Here is a 23,722-nt window from a genome sequence, read left to right on the forward strand (position 1 = left end):
GTGTGGAGAAAATGCCAGTATTTTCCAAATACCAAAATATGTTTTGGAAAGACCTTTTAGTGGGGTAATTACATGCCATAAAAATATAAATAAACCATAAAAAAGAGACAGGTTGTCAAAACCTTTAAGAAGACACATTTGTATACATCAGTGAAGACCTCAACATTTTTGAAAGTGTGAATTGAAAGGGGAAATGGAGGAGAATCAATAAGTTTAATTCCTTCCCCTTGTCAGAGGCTGTATTTTAACCATCTAGGCAAGTAAAAACTGCTTTAAAGAGGCTGCTATTATCAGATGCTCCTTCAATAGCAATCACTCAGTGCACTGGAAACTTCTCTCTGCTACTTGAGATTTAGAAACAGGTGAAAAACGCCACCACAATGAGACCTGCTGGGCTGGAGTGCTGTTACATTTGGAATGAGTCTGGCTCAATGTATGCGGGATTCAAAGACTGCAACAATCCAAGAGAGTATTAATAAGTTCGATACTTGAAATAACCAGTCAAAAATATCCAATACACCTGCTTGTTTTTCCTAAGTGTGGTAAAATTAGATGACAACATATCAGGGAACTGAGATATCACAAAATTCTGTCAATTAATCTCTAGCAGGGCAATTAAGGTATGGGCTTGCTACGGTATGTGCTAGAAACACATACAGTTAAAGTGACCTCTCCAATGCTTTCATAATTTACTCTCTACTAAAGAATCATAACAGAACTATTTACAGCAGCCATTAAATAACATAATATTTCAGTATTGATTTTGTGCCTTTCCCACTGACACACACAGCTTTTGATAACTCAAGCTTTATTGATTTTTCTATAAACAAAAAATTAATATCTGCAGAGGGAGAGCGTACACAACTGGTTACAGCAGTGGCAATCCACTGGCCTCTTGGGAGATGGATGTTAAAAAAAAGAAGAGGAAGCTAATGCACTGGCGGCCTGTCTGGGGATTAACGAGAAACCAGACAAAGATGTTTAGAAAGAAGCGACTGACCCGCGTGATCTGTGCTGACCCTTCCATTACCAATGAGACACTCAGCCATTTCATTCACTTATTTATATTTAATCCTAAAGCTCGTCAGGAAAGGATGACTCAAGCTTCAGCAGCACGGGCACAGTCACGGATTCCCCGCTGAGATACGAGGGACAGCCTGAAGATGCACTGGGAATTAAAGACTCCTCCTGCAGTGTGAACTGAATATGCTATTCTTTGCTTTCCATCCTAAACAGTTATTACCATTATTCATACACTGGAGTGGAGCCAATGAGCACACTTTGATCTGGATTAAGTTTCTGCTGGGGAAGTTGAGATTTCTTAGAAATCCACAAGAAGAAAAAAGCAAATCAGCCCAGCCCTAGAATGCTGACCAAGTTTAGAAATTAAAGTCAGAAGAGAATGAGAAGTGAAAACCCAGGGGCAGCTCTGGGATTAGGAAACAGCTGTGAGGAACAGTGAATAAGAGAGAGGGAGGCTACCCTTCTTTTGGCTTTTGGCCACGTCTTTTTTTTTTTTTTTTTTTTTTGGTCTCTTTTTCTGCAAATAGCAAAACAGAAGACGGGGGGAAAGGCTGTAACATTCCCTCTCGGAGGAACCCGCAGTCCCCAGGAATTGCTGGAGCACATAACGAGTGTCCAAGGAGAGAAATCCGAGGCTCAGAGAAGAGCAAGCGTTGCTGGAGTTGAAATAGGGAAGGGGGGCGGCCTGGGAGGCCTGGATTTGGATCTGTGAGGAGATGTGTGAAGCAAGAATGCCCATTGGGTTTCACGGCTTTTGTCTCCTGCAGGAAAGAAACAATCACAGCAATAAACCGGGAATTAAAGAGTCCAGTTATCCTGGGCAGTGGGTATAATAGGCCAGGGAGCTGCTGCTGTGGGACGCTGGGCATGAGCTGCTCAGGCCAGCCCAGGACTGGGGTTTCTCCGGCCTGCCCAGCATAGCTGGGGCTGCTTGGGCCAGCCAACCCAGGGCTTGGGTCGGGCGGCCAGGCTGGCCCAGGGCTCCTCTGGCAGCATGGGGCAGTGGGGGTGGCTCAGAGTTCTGGCCAGCCTGGGGCTTCTCCGGCCACGGGGGGGCAAAGGGGCTCCTGCTGTGGAGCGCAGGGCCTCATGCAGAGGGGACATGGCCAGCCTCCCTGAAGGGGGGGTCCACCCACCACCCATGCCAATGATCATAGTGATGTGGCTAATGCACAAGGCTTTCGTTAGCCTTGCTTCTTTCTAGCAGCTGCCTACCTGAAGCTCTGCTGTTATAGATCCCAGGCCCCTGAATTATGACAATATCATCCCAGGACATTGCTCAGCCATGTTACCTGCTCAATTTAGGGCAACGCCCCCCCCCATACCCTACTGAGGGCTCAAGGGAGGCCCTGCCCATCACTGGTGCTGGGGACAGGCCTGCCTTCCTTCATGGCATCAGTACTTAGAACCCGTATAAGGAAATGCAGCTTCTCTGCACAGGCCTGGATTCTGTCCCCTTTCATCACCTTACTCTGCAGACAGACCCACTGACTTTAGGGGTGGCAGAACCTGGGCCATGACGCGGGTGCAGGAAGTCAAATGCCAAGATGGGCAGGCTAATTGTATGGCCCGACCAGCAGCAGTACATGTAGCCACATAAGCTCAGGAAATGATCCAAGGGAGTTGGAGGTGACTCTGGGAATTACTGAGCAGCAAGCCGTGCCACAGGGCAGGAAAAAGAGTCGATGTGATCACTAAAGAGAGCATCATAAAACATTTCTTCTGAATGATCCTGCATTGGCTGCTGTGAGAGGCAAGATTAGGGATTAGATGCACCAGGGGTCTGATACCATATGGCTGATGCTTTGGAGTTGTTTTCTTTAAACAGCCCACAGGCTAATAAGGGAGACAATGTGACCGTGGCAAACAGAGGCTAGGGACACCATCCCTGTCCATCCTGGCTAATAGCCATTGATGGACCTGTCCTCCATGAACTGATCCAGTTCTTTTTTGAACCCTGTTATAGTCTTGGCCTTTACAACATCCTCTGGCAAGGAGTTCCGCAGGTTGACTGTGCGTTGTGTGAAAAAATACTTCCTTTTGTTTGTTTTAAACCCGCTGCCTATTAATTTCAGTTGGTGACCCCTAGTTCGTGTATTATGAGAAGAAGTAAATAACACTTCCTTATTTACTTTCTCCACACCAGTCATGATTTTATAGATTTCTATCATATCTCCCCTTTATTGTCTCTTTTCAAGCTGAAAAGTCACACTCTTATTAACCTCCCCTCATATAGCAGCCATTCCATACACCTAATCATTTCTGTTGCCCTTTTCTGAACCTTTTCCAATTCCAATAGATCTTTTTTGAGATGTGGCGATCACATCTGCATGCAGTATTCAAGATGGGGGCGTACCATGGATTTATATAGAGGCAATATGATATTTTCTGTCTTCTTATCTATCCCTTTCTTAATGATTCCCAACATTCTGTTCACTTTTTTGACTGCTGCTGCACATTGAGTCGATGTTTTCAGAGAACTATCCACAATGACGCCAAGATCTCTTTCTTGAGTGGTAACAGCTAATTTAGATCCCATCATTTTATATGTACAGTTGGGATTATGTTTTCCGATGTGCATTACTTTGCATTTATCCACATTGAATGTCATCTGCCATTTTGTTCCCCAGTCACCCAGTTTTGTGAGAGTCTTTTGTAGCTCTTTGCAGTCTGCCTGGGACTTAACTATCTTGAGTAGTTTTGTATCATCTGCAAATTTTGCCACCTCACTGTTTATCCCCTTTTCCAGATCATTTATGAATATATTGAATAGGACTGGTCCCAGTACAGACCCCTGGGGGACACCACTATTTACCGCTCTCCATTCTGAGAACTGACCATTTATTCCTACCCTTTGTTTCCTATCTTTTAACCAGTTACCAATCCATGAGAGAACCTTCCCTCTTATCCCATGATAGCTTACTCTGCTTAAGAGCCTTTGGTGAGGGACCTTGTCAAAGGCTTTCTGAATATCTAAGTACACTATATCCACTGGGTCTCTTTGACTGTTGCACCATGTACCTCGCCAATCAAAACCCAACATGGACAGAAAGCATCAAAGCAATTTCTTCAGCAGCCGTATTCCTCAGCAAACATTAAATGCTCATGATCACACATAACACGTACAATCTCGTGCTGCAACCCAAGTAAGATTCCTCTAACAATTCCAATAACAAACCACAGCGAACACTTGGAGGAGCAGCCTTTTACGGCCACTTCGCGCAGGTGGAAATGACCATACACAGTGCAGAGCTTTTGACAGATCAACGAACTGCTCTCCCACTGCTGTAGCAGCAAGATCTTGAATTAGCCTGTCTGCTCCCTCTCTTGCAAAGCTAGGCACTTCCATAATGAGTCTGATTGCTCCTATTATCTATCAATGCATGGTTGGTGTGTAATGGACACTACTACTCTATGCTGGATGGAAGAGTTCCCACTACCCGGCACCCTCCCACCGTCCTGGGATTGTAGAACTTTCAATAGAGTGGATCCTCACGTAGTGTAGTACTGCAGTATGCACGTTATAAGGGAGAGTTGCCACTTGGACATTTTCTTTCTTTTATTAACCAGTCCATTAGGATGTTTTCGGAGCTGCACTCTGTAGCTGGCTGGCTTGATCCCCGCAAGTCCCCTCTGCACTGGGGAAGGAAGTCCCCACTGCTGCTGGAAGGAAGAAGTGGAAGATGAAATGTAGGAGAGGTGAGACATAAAAATTAATGGTTCAGCATTTGCTTTGGTTTTGCAAAAGGAAAACCAGGAATGGTTTGGCTCCAGCCACGTTGCTACCAACCCTCCACCCCAACCGCAGGAAGACCAGGCTGTGAAGGGGAGTGGCCATGTTCTGGCTGCCAACTATCCATTTGAAACTGAGATGGGCCAAAAAAGACACTTAGCTTCGGGTCTTTGTCAAACAAGGATTGTTTTGTTGCAAAACTAAAACCGAATGCGAGGGTGGATCCAATACAGTTAGATCCCAATGCCAAGTTTGTTAGTGGGGTGGAGAAATGGCTACCATTCAAATGTGACCAGAAATAGCCTTGGGCCAGGTCACACCACCTAGATTCCCCACTCCCACAGGGAAGGAGATCTCAGCCGCCATTGCAGCTGGGGACGGAAGGGAGCGGCCTCCTGGGTGATGCATATCCCCTCATCCAGCCCGAGGCCCCAAGGGCTCTGCAAAGGCTGCTGTTTCTTTCCCACTACCTCCCCCTCAGCACTATGGAAACCCCATTGGGGGCATTCCCAGGGCTGCCTTCAGCAGAGGATTTTCTGAGTCCAGGGGGTGGCTGGAGGTTCCACAGGGCCTTGTCTTGCTGTCGTGTTGATCTGCTGGAGTGCCTGGGTGCAGGAGGTGGCACATCCTGTTTGTTCTACTGGTGCAGGTAGCAAACTTAGCCTTCCCTCTCCATGGCATGCTTTGGGGAAAGCTACCTGGAGTTTTCCTTCCCTAAGGGGAGAGGAAAGCTAGTCTTGAGGTTAATGACCTCAGGTCTCCTGAACGTATGTATGGAAACATTATTGGAAGAGGAAGCTACTTTAAAACAAAAACACAATCAATGGGTCATTGAAAGTATAATAAACAAACCCTCTGAATAATTCAGAGTTCATATTCATTAACAAGCCCAACAAGGGGTGATATAGGGGGTTATTCAGCTCACCCATTTGCATGTCACTTTAATTGATTCCTTGTCATTTTATATTAGTCCAATTCCATTACAAGGAGTTAGTCAAAGTAACAGATAAAGGGATCTGACCAAAATCTAATGGAGATAATAGGGTTTTTTTTTTCCATTAGCCAAGTGATTTGACAGACAGTAATGGATTTCATACCAGCCTGATGTAAAGCCTTGTATTAGAGAGGATAATTTAGTGATAACAGTTTAGCAATGTATTGATGGAAGATAATGGGTAATCAACAGATGAAGCACAGTCTATCTGTACGCCTCTTTCACCACTTCACTTGTTAGCTATTACTGGCTAACACCACTGCATTCTCTCATTCTCTCTTCCTTGCTTTGATCCCTATTTCTGCTATATGCCAGAGCCGAAAATTATGATAGCCTATTAGTATAATTCCCCTTTTATTTCTCCAGTAGTGGAGGCTGCCTGTAATCCATGTACTGGGACACTAATGGGCAGGTTGGCTTGGGGGGAGAGCGGGTTGGAATCCATTGCAGCTTTCTATTAGAAGGCTGTTTGGAATGAAGGCTGTCATGTAACTGCTGGGCAGGGAAACCTCCAGTGTATCCACTTGAATATATTTGAATGAGTCTGCTGTCATGCACTTCAGGGCGAACCCAGCCAAAGCCCGAACCACTACAAACATTGCCCTGACTTCATCTCATCTACTGTTTGCAGCCGCCTTGTTTTTGAATTGACTCCAGTACAAAGTTTCTATGCTGGAGTTGGACGGCGCAGTGATTGATAGGGAGAGCGACACACCAGAAGGGCGTGATGGCATCCTTAACCGCTAATAAAGAAAGGCAACTGCTCCCTTTAAAAACAGAGCTGGGAGCACTCTTGGATCTATGATAGTCTTGGGGCTTGATTTTCTACCACCCAGCACCTGGTGCAGTCACCCGCACCTGAGCAAAATGGGGGTGTCGCCAGATATGCACACCCCTTCCTCCTTTGGGGTGGGGCAGGGTGTCATTCCACTGGGGTTACAGTCTACCAGACTGTCCTTCGCCTGAAAACAGCATAGCCTGGAGCCCAGCACCAGAATAACGGCCCCGGGGGTCAGGGCTGTGTGGCCTAGCGGCTGGAGTCAGGGAATTGGGGCTCCCCCTAAGGGCGGATAGCAGCCGTGGTGGGGGACTCAGGCCCTCCCTCTCCATGGGGTCCCAGCTCAGGGGCCTGTCGGCGATGGGGGTAGTCATCATCCAGTCAGCGGGGACTCCTACTGCAACATGCTGACCGTGCTTGGTTGGCAGATATCACTTCCCCTGCCTCGCTGGGCCACTTCCTACCGTGGTTCCCGAGGTAGCAGCTGCTTGCTGTCGGGACCTCTGGGCTCCCTGGTGGGGTTAACTCCCAGGAACTCCGGCTCCCAGCCACTCGCTGAGGGTAGCAGTCACCAATCTGGTCTCTGGGTCCTTGGGCTCCTGCAGTCCACGGCTGTAGCAGCTCCTGGCCTGGAGCCTCCACCAGGCGTCCTCTCTCCTTGGTGGTCAACCTAGAATGAGCTGGACTGCTCCCTTTTATACTGTGGTAGCAGTTGGAGCATGCCCAGCACGGTCTGAGGGGCGGGACTTCTGCCGCCTATATTGTAGAGTTAACTCTCTCTTGCCCGGTGCAGGGTAAGCACACCCCATCACAGGGAGTAAAATGCTACAAAATCAGATCCAACTCGGTGGAGATTTTTGTGACATGGACATGTAGCCACTGAGAACTGGACTGAGACCAACCAACTGTCACCAAACAGACACTGCTACTTGCTTGAGTCAGATTCAAGCCAGAAATCTAGAAGCAAACAAACGACTGCATCTGTCTCACTACCAATCGCCTGAGTCTTCAAATTCTCACCACAGCATTTTTCACAAACTCTCAATTTCCATCCTTCAACACTGGCACCAGCTATCTGCCACTTTTGCAATAGTTCTACAAGTTAAGCCTAAATCCTGTTGCACATGAGCAGAAGTATAATGTTAGTACAAATTTCCTTCCAGATCGTCTCCTCTCCATGGAAAACTCCCAAAGGCCTCTAAGAACGGAAGCTCTTTGGGGAAGGACCATGTTTTACTCTGTGTTTGTCGAGTGCCTGACACCGTGGGGTCCTGATCCAAGATCAGGGCTCCTAGGCACTATGCAAAGAATAAAAAATAATAATATCACTTATTGAGAGAGGCAAGTTTTGGCACTTATACAGAGCTCTCCTCCAGGTCGGTGTCAGCTTGACAGCTTGTCTCTCTCACCTACAGGAGTTGGGCCAATAAAAGATATTACCGCCCCCCCATTCTCTCTCATATCCGAGGACCAACACGGCTACAACAACACTGCAAATGATACTATCACTTGGCAGTCAGCTCCTACCATAGCCACGTCCACTCTGCCCTTTTTAAACCGCCCATCTTCATGTCATAGATTCATAGTCCAGTATAGACCCTGCAGCCTCTGACAATACCTGCAACCTCCATAGAATTTTAAAATCTTGTTTGAAAGGGACAAAATATGCTTTAAATACATTTTATTGATGCTGATGGAAAGTGAAGGGACAGCATAATAAGTATCAAGAGAAGAGTGTTACACCGGAGAGCTGTATAACGGGGATGGACTGTGTAAGCAGCGTGGCACTAAACCAGGTTGTGAAATGCCATGTTGTGCTCCATGGATGAAGAGCCAAGCTCAGAGTTTGCTTCCTGGTTTTCATTAAGCAATTCTTAACCTGTTAGCAAGGCTGTAAGGATTTACCCTTTTCTCATCCCTGGTGAAGTGTTTGCTTCTTAAAGGTGGCAAGAAGTCAGCCCCAAGTTAAACTGCACTTCAGACGGGATTTATTTGTAAATATGAAAACTAATCTAGGTAACTGTTTAAACAGCCACTAGACTAGTGCTGGGCTGGGATTAACACGTCAAGCTTTTGTAAAAGGATTAGTGGGACTCCACTGAGCTGGGGGTTAATTTGAATATAAATTTGCATCTATAAAGACCAGAAGAATAATTCTTCCCCAGCCCTCTGCTCCTTATATCCTCTTGACTGCTTCAATTAAATGTATGCTATGAGCACTGCTAAATATTGATAGAGTCTTGCCACATAGCTGCTCTGTTCCTGGAATCCAGATTTCTTAGAATATGGTTTGCAGTCTTCCTGTGTTACCATTGTCTCTATGAAAACAAAACATAACTAAGGATCATCAGTGCATGCAGACATACACACACACACACACACACACTGGAGCAATTAGCATTAACTCCTTTCCAAGCAATGTCATGAGAGAGAGATGGGCCACAGGACACAGAAAAGCTATAACATTGGACAGGATGGGAGAGGGACTCAGACCAACACAAAAATCAGCACTCTCACAATATAAGACGATCCTAATCCAGGTCCAAAGACAGGGCTGCTCCAAGACAGGGAATTATTTTCCACATTTTTTACTTAAATGAAAAAAAATGTTCCAATTTTTTGCAGAATTATAAGATTTTTGACAGAACCATTAGAACCTAAATGGAATTTTTTGTTTCTTCCAGCGTCTTTCTCCTTTATTCCCACCTCTTCCAATAGGCAAAAGAGAAAGGAGAGAACAAACATGAAACCAGAAAACCAAATAATTTCCATTTAGATTCTATGTGAATCAAATCAAAATTTTTCTGTTGTGAATTATTTCATCAGCCAGAAAAATGTAAAACAATACCAAATATTTTTGCAGAAATTTTCAGAGCATTCAAAAAGCTATTTTTCTCTGAAAATATCATTTTGATTGAAAAAAAAAACCAACAACAACAGCCAATACTATCCAGGATTCACTCACTTTTATGGCCTGGCACAAAGCTATGATTATTTTTTTTCATGCAGAAAACTGGCTTTCTGCCCAGCTCATATCTGGATTTGATTTGGATTGGATTCACTTTGGAAGTGCAAATATAAATGAGATTGGATATTTATTTCCTGAAAATAAGGAGGGGGTTGTGGTTACCGTAAATCATCCCAGGATGTGACAGTATCTGGATACAGTCCCGATGTGCCTGTAGAGTCTGCACAATTATTGTGATTCATTACCTTTAGAACTGTCCTCTCACTTTAACTGTGAAATCCATCTCTGTAACCTCTTGTGCTGCCCCTGTGGCGTAATGGTGAAAAAAGAAGTGGGTCAGCAAACTGAAACCAAAGTCCACATTCCCCAGATGAGAAGTGTCTACCCTCCACTACGCTTCTTGTGAGCCCGCTACCTAGTGGTGAATTTCACCTCGAGGCCATCTCCTCAGCAGTGCTGAGATGCACCTCTAGGAACTCACTTCAGCGGAAGACTGCAACTTTCTCCCAGGGAATAGAACCTACTCTTCAAGGAGCCGCTCAGGACACGTGTGCGTGAAAGACACAGCTCCCTGAGCAGAGCCAGCGCAGCACCACCCGCCACCAGCAGTTCCGCCAACAACCCAATTCTAATTTTATTGCCTACTGCTTTTTATTAGCATAAATAATACAGAGCCCTGGTTTCGTGATGGTTTACATAATAAACAAAACAGGTCATGCTCACCTGTGACTGGGAACAGTAACAGATATAATTAGATTTGTTTTTACTTTGCTTTGCTGAAGCGAGGCTGAGTTCACTCACGCATGCAGACATTCCCCAGCCTTGCTTTTTTAAGGAATCAGACTCAGACTGGCTGGGTTAGGGACTGCAGAGCCTTTCACCTCAAGTCACTGGTTCAAATCCAGACCTAAAGTCCCCAGCTGAGATCGAGGCTCACCATGCTAGGTGGGAAAATTGCAGTGTAAGGCGACTATGAGTTAGGGGTGTGATTTCCCTGCTTCTGTACATTCTGCCATCCCCCGCTGCCAACCCCCAAGCTACATGTCTATTTAAACTCACGCTAGCTCGGTGAGACCTGGTGCGAGCATGTAGAGAGCCAGAGAATCACTTCCCCAGCTCCTAAAGTAGATGTAGTCTTATGAGACAGACCAAGCTTCAGACACAGGGCAGACAAAGGTTGTATTGTTACCCCCACTTTACACATGGGAAACTGAGACCCAGAGAGATTAATCAAAAAGTCATTTTTCTGAGCACCGCTCCTTAAACAGAAATTTTCATGGGAAAAAAACCCTATTTCCATTAAAAGCTTTCAGGTTTTCACCAAAATATATTTTTAAATGAAAATCCAAAATATTTCCAAGGAAAATTTTGACAAAAATGAATGTTTTGCTTGGCTGGTTGGTTTCACTGAAATGTTTTAAAACGAAAAAAGGTCTCTACCAGCTCTGATATTAAGGGACTTGCCCAAGGTCATACAGGAAGCCTGTGGCAGAGCTGAGATTTTAATACAACTTTCCTGAGTCCTAATCGAGTGCCTTGACCAGAAAAACCACCCAAGATCTGTCTGTCTGTATGTATGTAATGGCTGCTCAGTAGCCTATATATGAACTGAGCTGGAGAGCTCTCAGCCAATTCCTGTCAGGTATCCCCATCACAGCTAACATGCCCCTCTTGGGAAGCTCGGCTGTGATGCTAATATATTATTGTTCAAACAGAATCCATATGTTCTGTGATCTGCCAGGTGTGACTCAAATCCCTGAGCGGCACGGGAAACAGATGATTAATGGCTAGCAGTGCTAAAAGAAGGGTCAGTTGGTGCAAATAAAACTGCAAGGAACAAACAGTTAAATGGCTCATGCACCATCAAGCAGAAACTGTTTGTTGTTTTCTGTTGTTTTCTTTAAGTCATTTACTATCACCACAGTTAAAAAACAAAAGCAAAGTATGATTGATGTGCTCACGTAAGAGGCCTTCGCTGCACCTAGAGTCAGGTACCGCTGCATGATTGATAGCTCCTTCCATCTGGAGAGACAAAATACTGAAGGTAGGTCCATTGTGAGGTTTGTAGATCTTCACTGTGGATTGCCTGACTTAATGAAGGCTGAAATCAAAAGTGTGTCAGGCACAGGTCACAGGGAAGTGTGTGGAGCCAGTTGGGCTTTGGAGTTCCTGATTGTTGAAGGAGATAAGTTAGAAGAACAATATTCCAAAAAAAGCAGAGAGCAAGTACTGTGTGACAGATCTCATTTGGAATCTGCTCGCCAGCTAAACACTGCTTTCTTACTGCATTGCCTTCGGATGGAAAGTTGCTGAAACTTTCCCAGGTGGGCAGAATGCAGCATATCAGCTCATGCGTGCAGAGTGCAAGATTACCAAAGAAAATGGGAGGCAGTCCAGGGATTTGCTAGGGTTACCATATTTTGTGCCTCCAAATGGAGGACACTCCCCGGGGCCCTGGCCCCGCCCCCAGCCCCACCCACGCCCACGCCCCAACTCCGCCCCCTCCCCAAGTCTCCGCCCCCTCCCCTGCTTCCCGCGAACATTTAATTCGCGGGAAGCCTGAAGCAGGTAAGGGGGGCGGGGGGGAGGAGGCGCGGCCCAGGCTGGCCCCCCCGGCGGCTCCAGCCTGGGTCGGCTCGGGCCCTGGGGTGCCGGCCCCAACCGACCACCCCCCGCAGGTCCGGCGCACCCCCCAGCTCCCGGCCCCGCAGGCCCGGCCCGGCGCCCCGACCCCGGCCCGGCTCCCGGCCCCGCGGGCCCGGCTCGGCGCACCCACCCCGGCCCGGCTCCCGGCCCGGACCCCGGCCCCGCGCCCAGCCCGGCCCGGCACCATGCCCCCGGCCCCGGACAAAGAGGCCCCGGCCGAGCCTCCCGATTTTCCCGGACATGCCCGGCTTTTGGGGATTTCCCCCCGGACGGGGATTTGAGCCCCCAAAAGCCGGACATGTCCGGGAAAATCCGGACGTATGGTAACCCTAGATTTGCTAAAGAGTGAATCGTAGCAAATCAGGCTCATTAGAGTTCATTATGTTATCGCAGAACTGGACAAAGCTCTCACTAAAGCAGGATGCAGTTTGCTGTAGCACAGAGGATGTTTAATAACATTTTGGGCCAGATTTTTAAAAGCTGACACTTGCCTTTTTGTGCCCTCATTTGTGCTGACACTCCCAGCTACCGGAGCAAGTCAGGTAACAAGGCATACAAGGGCTGTTGTTTGCATCTACAATTTATTTTGGAAGTGCAAACTGTACCTGCAAAAAGAAGTTCCCTTTGTGTTCAGTTGTCAGTCAGTAGCAGTTTGGCTCCACCAAGTTATTTCAGATGAGACTGTCACTCCGGCACAGACAGCAGATTTCTCCCTAACCACCACCCACAGTTGCAAAATACTGTTCTAGGGCATTATATCAAATCTTGGCAGAGAACCACTCTTGTATCATTTAGGCATAGCACAATATTAGACTGAATATGCAGTGATATGGAGCAGGATGCACAAACATCGACTCCCCGCTCCAGTATTACAGGGGAGTCATTGAGACTGAATTCTTGCTGCTGAAATACTGATGTTGTCTCTGGCAGAAGCCAAATATTTGTTCTGTATTCATAAATTCCCTCTCCTTGTTTACAGACTGTCCATTGAGAGAGAGGGGTGTTTTTCCTCCCAAAGCAAAAGTAATGTACTAGGCCCACATGGTAGCAAGCAGTCTCTGTGAAATGGAGGCTGTAGTATTTAGGGGCACCGAAGTTGATATCTAAAAAACGTGCCTTGTTTTTTGAAGAGTTGGTTAATTGCACATTGTCAACCAGCTGGGATGCACCTTGCTCTCTGTTAAACAGGAACATTTCCCACCAAAATTCCTAGGAGAAATCTGTCCTTTTTATTCAAAAATTTCAAAATATGATTTTTTCAGCCAGCTTGTAGTGAGTCGGTGTGGCTCCCCTCCTGCCCAGCAGAGGGCGCGCCCTTACAGACACCCAAGTGGGCGGAGCCACCTCCGTCGCCGCTGCCTGTTCCCGCCCCCCGGAAGTCAAGGGGCGGGGCAGGAAGTATAAAAGCTGGCCGCCAGAGCTCAGTGAGGCCCCAGCCGCTGCAGGGAGCGGACGTGTGGCCAGGAGCTCGCGGTCGGGAGACCTCCGAGGCCGTTGCCCTAACTGGCCGGAGCTGCCCTGAGCCCACTACGAGGAGGAGCCACCGGAGCCCGCCCGCGCCCGTCATTGGGAGGAGCCGTTGGAACTCCCCCACACCAACCCTGAAGGCGAGACGCCACCAGGGCCCCTCCACCCCTGCTGTTACCCAGAGGAGGCGCCCGAGCCCAATTGACCGGACTTCCCCGAGGAGCTGCCGAACCTGCCGCCCAGCCCCGGCCGAGAGGAACCCATGCTGGTGGATTGGACTGGGCCTGGTGCCACGGACGAGGTAGGCCCTGAGGGGGAACCCGGAAGTAGCCCAGGGGTAGCCGACCCCGGTCAGGCTGTAGTCACGTATGAGCCGATGTCAGTGTGTTTCGGCCAGGACACCCCACTGACCCGCAGCGGCAGTGGCCACTGCTAGGACCCTGGGCTGGGACGCAGTGGAGTGGGTGGGCCTGTGTCCCCCCTGCCACTGCCACTCACGGGTGGCAGGCTTCCCCCTCACCCAACGCTCAGCCCCTGCACCAAAGGGCCTGAGCTCCCTAAACTGTGTGTCACTCAGCCCTGTGCCAAAGGGCCGAAGCGCTGACCCAGCGACCTATACCGCTGCCCCACCGGTAGTGAGTCAGTGTGGCTCCCCTCCTGCCCAGGAGGGTCAAGCCCCGGCACGAACCCTCCACATAGCTCTAATGGGCATGTTTCAGAAGGTTTTGCAAATGACCCCAAAGACGGTAGTTTCATGCCCACAGCTATTAAACTCAGCCCTGTGCAAAGGGCACACAGACCCTGTACTGGCCTCTATACAGCCAAGAATTTCTCCAAGAGCCTTCCAATATGCTGCAGGTCAGAGGTTTATTTCCATCCCAAGCTCTGGGTTCACCTCCCAACCTCACCAACTAGGAATTAGCTGTCAGGAGCTTTTCCGAATGCTAGCAAGAGTCACAGATTGATTTGTGAACATCTGCTCAGAAGCCCTGATTTACAGGCACTTGTTTGCAACCTGGGCTGCAGATCCTGTGCTGACTGGAACAACATGAGTAACTGCCCCAGTGCAGAAATGTGGCTTAGCCCAGGCTTCCCAGCGTGACTGCAGGACAGCGATGCAGATGGCCGTGCGTGTGGTAGAGGAGTGCACAAGCAGAAGGTGGGAGGGTGAACTGCAACCCCTTGCTACTGGGAATGATGCAGCAGCAGCCAGATGGCTGAACAATCGAGATATCAACATGGGATGCATACAGAAGAAGAAGACGGCTACTCTGAAATAGCTCTCCAAAGCTCATGCTGATATAAAGCCGTCAGACCGCACCAGTATGTATTCTGTATGTAAGGACACCCATGCTGTCTCTCTCACTCATACACTCCTGCATACTCTGTAAACTGTTTAAATAAATAGCTGATGTCATGCCATTTATCTTCATTTGTCAGGCGAGACAGGATAACTCAGTTGTGACTATACCACTCCATCCTCTCCTGACTCATGAAGATTGATGCCATTTCAGATATCCCCCCTCACAGATCCTTTACAGAGACAGCAAGTTTCTTCTTTGCCAGAGGGGCTAGTTGGTGGGAAGATTGGTGCAGGAGTCGGGAATGTGTGTCCCTGAGATCTCTGCAGGACAGACCATGGTACCAACAGCATGAGGATTGCCTGTGCTTTCCAGGGGTATTCGTTCTACTTTCCCTCTGCATTCCATTACCACAGCTTTGCCATTGCAATTTGTCCTAGACGCTAGGGTGTGCTTTTTATCACACTGTCAGATTCTTGCCTCAGCCCACTAGGCTGGGACAAAACTGTCAAATGTGATGAAAATGGCAAGAGAGGGACGGGTACCGGCCTCGAGTCCTGTTCCATCATGCTCCGCAGATAACTTCTGCAATGTCAGCAGAGCAGCCTGCACCACCCCTGCCATTCCTGCAGCTTTATTCTTTGCGGGCTGCTACTCTCCAGCCTGGCCAGCTACTGAGGAACAACAATGTGACAACAAGAGGAGAGAAGGGTGAAACCAGTCAAATAAAACGACGTTAGTGTGAGGTGCAGATGTTCTGGACACTATGAAACCTTGTTGCCTGCTTGTGTCACTCAGCTGGAATCTCATGCCAGGCTCAAGAAGAAAGTGCTTAATTGGATTTCTATTTTTGCTCCTCAAGGCAGTATTGTAGATATGGCACTGGGCTAAGACTCAAGAGATGGGGGTTCAATTCTTGGCTCTGCATGCAAGTCATTTCATTTCTCCGTGCCTTTGTTCCCCAGCTGGGCAACACTTCCGTTCTCCCACTCTGGGCCTTTCTTGTCTAGCTTGCAATAGGAAGTAGGACTCGTAGAAAAAAATCAAATGTTGACAATTTTCAATGACAAAGGGGACACATTTTTTTCCTAAAATGTTTATGAAAAAATTTCCCTTTTTGACCATCTCTAATTGTAATTAACTGTTCTTTGTAATTCAAACTGCCTCTTACTATATGTAATGCAGAACCCAGCACAATAAGGCCATATCTTGGTCAGAACCTCTATGTGCTACTATCAAACACATAAAAATAAGGAACAAAGCTTCCATGCATTTGCTGGTTGGGATTCTCAAGGTGCATGGTGGAGAAGAGACTTAAGTGTTGTCCAGAAAAAGATGCTTCCCAGATTTTGGGGCCTAAGTGTTTGCTTCATTCCCACCTAAGTCAATAGGACTAAAGCATGAGGTTATTATGTGCTTTCCTGAATCAGGGTTAAAGAGATGGGAGCAAAAGTTTCAAAAAAACTTTCCAAAACTTTTTGTGTTCCACATACACTAGGTCCCAACATTCAATTTTATTTGGTCCAGTAGGTTTCTAAATTACCCACCAAGACTCTTTATTTCAATCACAGCTGGTGGTAATGAAGTACATTGCAATACTATCTTATGGCCTGCTAGTATCCCTAGAGCATTCTATGCGTATATTTATGATTACTAAGGAAATACATAATGGAACAAACAAACAGTTTAATCTAATAAACATTTGTGTAAAGACAATATTAGCAGTTGCCAAGCGGCATAATGAAAATAACACCTTAATTCATGTAAAGGTGCCCCACTGGATTCTAAATAAGATTGTGTCGTTAATAATCGTATTACATGCACCAATATTTAACATGTATTTCCAGCATTGCTCCATAAATAGAAATACTCAATATTCCCTAGAGAACAGAGTTGTCTTAAAGGTGTGGTAAAGAATAACTCCAAGATTACAGTTTACGTAGTGAAATAGTAATGAATTAAGGTGAAGGTATTTCCCATTCTTATTTCCAACCTTAGTCAGAAAAATGAATTGAAATTGAACTTGTGCCAGTTTCTGTTCTTGCTACGAGTTAGTTATGTGGGATTCCAGTATTGGAATGTTAATGCTGCCTGCAGTTTTGAATCACCTAGAAATATTATTCTATATGTATATAACATTAATGTAGCTCTCGTTTATTTATTTTCTTAATGCATAAATCTAACAAGTGGTGCCTCTCTGGAAGCTGGAAGCATCCCGGACAAAAACTTAGTTCTTAGATCTTTATTTACAAGAAAGGGAAGAATTCATCCCCCTCGAAAGAAAAACTGATCCGGAGTTAAAGACCCCATGGCCCTCTTCATTGTATTAATTTTTAAAGGCAAGAGATACAGACGAGTCGCATCTTACGCTGGGGTTACGTTCCGCGATCCACGCGTAAAGCGAAAACCGTGTATCGTTAAAATTACATTGAGTGTAGTGGTGGGCGGAATCACCTGCACTACAGTAGGGTTACCATACATCTGGATTTTCCCGGACATGTTTGGCTTTTTGGCCCTCAAATCCCTGTCCGGGGGGAATTGCCAAAAAGCCGAACATGTCCGGGAAAATACTAGTCCCCTGCTTACCTTAGAGCGGCTCCGGCAGGTTGTGAGCTGTAGGCGGATTCCCCCGCGATGGCAGCGGCGGCTGCTGCTCCCCCCAGACATCTCAGCTCTGTGTAGCTGAAAAGCCGAGCTGCCCGAGCGCTACCAGCTTCATGGTTTGCCGGGCAGACCTCCAGACCCTGCGCCCCCGGCCGGGTGCTTCCCCTTCTGGGCTCCAGCTGTGCTGGGCAAGCGCCCGGCCGGGGGCGCAGGATCTGGAGGTCTGGGGGCTGCCCAGCAAACCGTGAAGCTGGTAGTGTTCGGGCAGCTGTTTTGCGTGGCTGGGAGGGAGGAGGGGGGAATGCGGGGTGCTCAGGGGAGGGGGCGGAGTTGGGGCGGGGAAGGGGCAGGGCCAGGGCCCTGTGGAGTGTCCTCTTTTTTTAATTTTTAAATATGGTAACCCTAACTACAGGTACAGTATTAAAATTGTTATTTTTCTCTTTTTATGTTTTTGCCGACCACGTAAAGCTGAAATCGCGCATGTTAAATGCGCATAAGATGCGACAGACCTGTATTCCAAATAAGACCCGAAAGTAGCTTGGCACATTTATCTAGCGATTGCTGTGACTAGGTGATTAGCTTCTTTCACTTGTCAATAATGCAACATCTCACTGTGCCGTATTCTTCACTTTCCCCTCTTCACTCATCAAACTTTTAGCAGGTAAATAATTTATTAAGCCATGATTGAGCCTTATAGCATGTTCAGTGGTGTCGAGGAGAGTAACTGAAGGGGTCAGGAGGGGATTGGCAAGGAAGTTCAAACGTGCCAAAGCCCCTTCCCCCCTTTTGTTGTGTTTGAAACTTTTTCTAAAGTCAGAATAGCTTCTGAAAACCTGGAGAAAAGCTGCTAAGGGCTTCACAGAAAGATTTTGAAAACTGAAACGTGCTTAAAAATGAATTCTTGTTGCAAGGGGGGTATGTGGGAAGGAGAGCTGCATCTCCAGTACCCCCTTCCGGGCTAACCATGATACAACAGGCGTTCCTGACCTTACTCTCCAAAATTTGGCAAGCTGCTTGGGATGAGGTATCCTGTGCCGTCAACTCGGTCTCAGTCTCTAAACAAGCAAGTAACAAAATTGCAGCTCAGGATTCGGCTTCTGTGCCTTTAAATAACGAAAGAGAGAAAAACAACCTTCAAATGCAAGCGCTTAGTTGCAGCACTTAGAGCATCTGGGTTCTGGGTTATCCCTGAGGAGCATCTCCTCTGACCCAGTCTCACCCAGCTCTGCCCCTGAACAAAACCGAACAGCTTCTAACTGGCCTGCTGGGTCTGGACTGGTCAGTATTTCCCCATGGTCTCTGGAGGGCTGTCGTGTGGGTCAGCCCATCTGAGTGGATTTTCCTTGGGTGGGGAGCGTCAGGGCACAGATGCCTCCAGCAGGGGCAGAGGAGCTAAGATAGATCCAGACAGAGGATGTTTGTGACTTCCCCCCCACCCAAGAGGCTGATTGGACACTTTAATGATAAGTGCATCCGCTCCTAGTTATTCCAAAATATTTAGTTCTGTTTTCATCACAATGTGTTACGACTTGTCATGGCAAACAGAGACTGTCACTTGCTGCTCTTCCTTGTGTTATTTGTAACACGTTAGCACCTAACGGCCCCAGCCGAGAGCAGAACCCCCTGTGTTAGGTGCTGTACCGCCGATATAACACCAGCTTGTTTCTGGCCTACGGAAGTTACAGTTTAAATATACAAGACAGACAAAGGAATTCTTCTTCCCATTTTACAAATGGGCTACTGAGGCACAACGATTAAAGAACTTGCCCAGGGCCACTCAGATAGTTAGTGGCGGTGATAAAAGCTGAACACTGATCTTCTGAGTTCCAGTCCAGGGCCTGAAGCATAAGGCCAGCCTTCCTCTCTGGGTGGAGCAGCTGTGTAAAAGCAAAGCTCTGAAGCACTCTGTTTTATTGAATGTATCACATCCCGGGCTATTGACTGTACCGGAAAAGGAGTGGGCCAAAGTGCGTTCCAAAGGAACGAAGGGATAATCCTGTATATATAACTCAACTCTGTTTATCTGAAATGTTTTAGGTACATCGAAACATTTAGAAAAAATGAAGGGTTGAATAATTGGGGTGATTTGTGTCAGAGAAACGGAGAGTCAGATGGGAGTGGTGGACGTTTAAAGGGTGTTAAGATTAAACATAGACGTACGATACCTGCAAAAACGATCTCTGCAGGTCACCCACATAGCAATGTTCTGATTGCAAAACCACAATGCTAACCTTTCCTTGGGCACTGCTGTGTGTCGACAGAGCACCCCAGTCACACTTTAAACACTTAGGAGCAGAGCTGTACAGTAGGGAGGTGTTTAAAACCATTTTGCCTCGCAAACCAGTCTTTCCATCCAACATCACTAACTTGAACTCCTCTGGAATACATGCATCATGTCACCGTCCTGTCCCTGTTACATTATCCTACAAGGCTTAGCTCCAGCCTTTACAGGGCCTAGGCAACAGGTGTGTACCATTTCAGCCCTTAAAAGGACTAGGTGCCATTTAAGTCTTGCTTCAGCCCTATGTCTTCCTAGGCTTTCTGCAGGTTCTCCACATTAGGGTTAATTTAATCCCCAGTGAATATTTTAGGCTGAATCATTACAATATACAGTCTTTTTTAAAATCAAGCCAAACCAATTGTATTATTAACATTCCTGCTTGTATAGATATTTGTTATTGTAGGGGCATCCTTGAGCACTGAAGTGGTGGACAGGGTTGTTTTTGTTTGGTTGATTTTTTTACACTCCGTTTAGAAAAATATATGTGAAACCTATATTTAAAGGTGTTCACCTACTTTGCATATGCACGTGCACATATTGTGAGTGTCAAGGAGAGCTAAGTGTGATTTTACACCTCCTACCCATGACAAAGTATTTTTAATAGAAAAACATTATTTATTTTAAGAAAATACTTTTTAATTGTGATCCAACACAAAAAGTAACTAAAAGAAACCACGGAGAATGCTCTGAATTATATATTGGATTTTCCTGTGGACGCATGAGAAAAATACATGCAGCAATATAGGTCTCGATTCTGCAAAACACATAAGCACTGTGGAACCCTTGCAGCTGATGGAATTACTCATGTGCTTAAAGTGAAGCATTTGCTAAAGTGCTTTGTTGGATTGCGGCCTGGAAGAAGGGACCGTTTTTCCATAGCATCAGAGATACCAGTCTGGAACCAGCTACCTCATTCCCCTGCATTAGGCTTTGATTCAGCAAGCTAGGAGCATGGACCTAACTTTAAGCTTTATTCATGTACTTAAAGTTAGACCCAGACCTAAATATCTTGCTGAAAAGGGCCCTAGCTCCTGACTTTCTCTTGCACTAATCTGCTAAGTGCTCTGGCTCTACCTCGAATAGCAAGTGATGGGTCCTCAATGACGTCCCTTTGTGAATGATTTCGCTGTCTGAACAACTGTGCAATAACATTCATTCTGTATTGCTAACAATCAGCTATGAAATGGCAGAGAGCTTGAGGAGAAACACTTGGAGGGGTGGGGGGGTGACATTTTCCTTTTAAAGAAAATAAAGCACCTATCTTATAAATATCGAATGATCAAATAAAGTAATAAGTATGGAACTGAGCATATTTAAAGTGATTTCACCTCTAATTGGGTTGTTCTGCAAGCAAGGAAAGGAAGAAAATTAACTTTGAAGCAAGGAATACTGAAAAGATTTTAAAGACTTGGAATCCTAATTACCACTGCTGAGAGAGTTTGGCGAAGGTTAACCAAACACTGGATGCAAACGTGCAGAAGGAATTTCTTAAAACAGGCCCAGATTTTTGTTGCTTTATTTTTAATCTAAAAAGGAAAGAGACTTCCTCTAGGGCTTTGCAGGAAAAGGACTTTATTATTATTATTATGAAAAAAAGTTGATCTCTTCTAAATGGCCTCCTCATATCTAGTTTCTGGGCATGCAGAAAAATAGGCTTTGCTCTGTTATAAAGCCGCCATCAATTGGCATAGACACCACTGCCCTAAGTTCCTATCTGCCTTTAATGCAAAAGACGGCTTGCGGGTTAAATGAAGAAGCCACTGGCTGTAAAATGATTAATGTGATATCATCACTGATATTTCCACCTGTGGAGCTTCCCCTTCCCTCCCCACCCCTCCCAATTGATGGCTAGAAACCACTCTGATTAGAATTTCTAACAGGGCATCTCATCTGACCTTGTATGATATGCCTGTGTCATCGCTAACTCCTCTCTTGGAGGCTTTCCTTCCACTGGAGGAGTTAGAGTCCATAGAGCAGATGCTGAGGTTGATGGGGATGAAGACTTCTATTCACTGGCACTGAGAAGTAGAGCATGGAATTAGTCCCAAGCCCATGGCATGTGCCTCGCTCTGGGGAGCCACAGCATTCAGCACTGAGACTCCACGATGAAAGGTGCCTTTGATCAGATATTTACCGGATTCCATCAAGTTACAAAACAGGAACAGACAAAACAGCCCAGATGCAATAAAATTCTCTGTGGCGCCTTTGCCCAGTTTTACAGCTGAAAGGGTGTCTAAGCTTTTACGAGGTGGTGAATAGAGCTAGGGGACATTTTTCAGCCAAAACTATTTTTTTGCACACACAACAAAATTTAAAAAAAAAAAATGCAGTTCTCGGTCAACCAAAACATTTTGTGAATTTGTGTCAAATTCACCGAATTGTTTGAGCTGAAAGAAAACTAAAAATAAAATAATAATAATTAAAAGAATTAAATGTTTCATTTTCAAAATGAAATGTATCGTTTGACCCCAAATGTTTTTTTAACATGTTCTGGCAAGGCAAGCAAACTGAAAAATCAATGAATGGCACAGCTTTAGTTGTGAAACACTGATATAAGCTTGCTAGGCGGTGGTAGAGATTCCACACTTGCTTTCTCACTGCCACCAAAACCAGATGAGCTGAGAAACCACGAGAAAGGCTGTTCTTGTAGCATCTATAGCTAGTGAAGTGGTGCCAGAAATTTAGGATGAAAATCACCTTGTCCAGAGGACTGGGTGATTAGCCCATACAGTGGCTAAGTCTTATTTTGAGGGCTTATGTGGTATTTAAATGGTGCACTGGTCTTGCATTGCAACCTTGCATGGAGGTGAATTTCACACATGCGGAGACAGCCTGTTTGCATACAGCGTCCTGCCCAATTTTTCAGATTCAAGAAGTCCAGGGACACTCCAGATACATTTCTGAATGTACGGGGCCTTCCCCAAATAAACCCAAGCCCCACTTTCTTTCACGTTCACCCATACCGTGAGCAGAGCTACAAACTCTGCGTATTGCATTCAATTAGATTGGTGCCTACAGGCACGTTTACTCCTTGAGTTTTCTCATTGCAGTTTATGCAACCTTCTAACAGCTGAAATTGCATTGCCCACAGCCTTTTATTGATAGACTGGCAAGGTAATTAAAAAGAGGGCTTTTTTAGAAATCTTGTCTAAATGTTGAAAGAATAGATCCATATTATTACTATTTAAACTCTGAGAGGGATGGAGCAGAACATCTCCCACAGTCATAATGATGTTCTACAAAAATCTATTTAAAAGGATGGTACCACATATTTCTTAGGTACTATAAATGTATTGCTATGAAATAGTTTTTATAAATATTAATAAGGGTTCATATCTGTTGAAATAGGAGCTGTAACTCCTTAGCATTTAATTAGTCCAGAACCTAAATGAGCTCTAAGGTTTTGGTTTTTTCACTAGTTTGGGTTCTGCCTGGGAGCATGTCTAGCAGAAGTGAAGATAAATGCACACACTCCTTTCTCCTCTCCTCTCCCAGCCTGTCTCTTGACCTCTCCAAGGGCTTAATACAACACTGGCTGCAATATAGTAATGGGAGAAGTGGCTGGGGGGGAAATAATCCCATTCCTCCCACCCTGGGAACTTTTGCTCATTTCTAAATGTGAACGTTGCATGCGTGGTGCCTGTTATTATTATTTTTTGTATTACTGCAATAAAAATTATATGGCGGGGTTGCCTGGGATAAGAGTGAGCTGGAGTCCATATACCAAGAGATTCCTTCCCATGTTCCTAGCAGCCTCAAACAAGATCCCCTTGTGCTGGATGTACACAGAATAAGAGACAGCCCTTTCCCCAAAGAAGAACAGGAGTACTTGTGGCACCTTAGAGACTAACAAATTTATTAAAGCATAAGCTTTCGTGGACTATAGTCCACTTCTTCAAAGAGTTAACAATCCAGATAGACTAGACA

The 23,722-nt window shown here is 46.0% G+C and overlaps 1 long non-coding RNA gene across 1 annotated transcript; it reads right to left on the bottom strand.

Moving 5' to 3' along the window:
• Positions 1-8,228: 8,228 nt before the first annotated feature.
• On the bottom strand, positions 8,229-11,864 carry LOC117868337. Its single transcript, XR_004643606.1, has 3 exons — positions 11,458-11,864; positions 9,742-9,802; positions 8,229-8,846 (listed from the first exon to the last, which is right to left on the bottom strand). It is a non-coding gene; the product is annotated as an uncharacterized LOC117868337 (long non-coding RNA).
• Positions 11,865-23,722: the final 11,858 nt, after the last annotated feature.

This window comes from Trachemys scripta, chromosome 20, assembly GCF_013100865.1.
Source record: "Trachemys scripta elegans isolate TJP31775 chromosome 20, CAS_Tse_1.0, whole genome shotgun sequence".
In the NCBI taxonomy this organism is placed as follows: Eukaryota; Metazoa; Chordata; order Testudines; family Emydidae; genus Trachemys; species Trachemys scripta.